Genomic DNA, 959 nt, shown 5'->3' on the forward strand with positions numbered 1-959 from the left:
GTAGAAACTAGTTTGATATGAAAAACAAAACAAAAGTAGAAAGAGGATCACAGACATTTTAATGCAAAATTTTTTAAACAGCATCAATTAAATAAATAAAATGGTCAACATTTTAACACCGTTACTGTTTAGGTTGATCAACAGAGACTTTTTCAAGCTGAATGTGGTTTTGTATTTATCCAGTAGGTTTATCATACAGCTTTCTTGTAAATGATAAAAAAGTATTTTTTTATTGTGTTGAAGTAAACATTCTTTATGTCCATCAGATATTTTGCAGATACTTCTGAAAACCAGTAAAGGCTGCAGCTCTTAGTATTGAGAATTCAGCTTTTTGATATTCTGATATACAAGTTCCTTGTATTTATTTAAAGAAATAATAGTTGTCATAAATGTTGAACTGGTACGTTTCGACCCAAGGGCAGCAGGAGGGTTAAAGATTTCTTCAACACTAATATCAAGGCTGGATAAATTTAAGTTTAGAGTTTGATGTCAACAACCATGAAAGAATTAAATCATGAAGATAAACTATTTATACATTTCAATGAATTAAAATATTTCAAATAATTTAGACTACAAATTRATAACAAAAACCAAGTTAAATATTGGTGGAAAGTGTAATGAAAAYGTATAGCTAAGCTGCTGGCATCCATAATCAATCCCTCTTTTATTTATTTTCTGAACTGTTTTAAAAGAACAGCACAGCATCTTTTTTATAGTGAAAACTATGTTTCAGGAGTTTCTCTAAAAAAGGGTATCGCCTGATTCAAAAGTGGTCCATGAGTTTCTACAACAAACTGTGTACAATGTTACCCATCGTATGGTGTAAACAAGCTACGGATGCTAAAATGTGAAAATCTTCAATTTAAAGCAGATTTTATTTATTCCTTCTGTGCCTCTCAAACTGAATATTCAACAAAATAGGCTAACGTCTAAAATCAGACAATTATACCAGTCATTGT

The sequence above is a fragment of the Austrofundulus limnaeus genome, unplaced genomic scaffold (assembly GCF_001266775.1).
Source record: "Austrofundulus limnaeus strain Quisiro unplaced genomic scaffold, Austrofundulus_limnaeus-1.0 Scaffold48, whole genome shotgun sequence".
In the NCBI taxonomy this organism is placed as follows: Eukaryota; Metazoa; Chordata; class Actinopteri; order Cyprinodontiformes; family Rivulidae; genus Austrofundulus; species Austrofundulus limnaeus.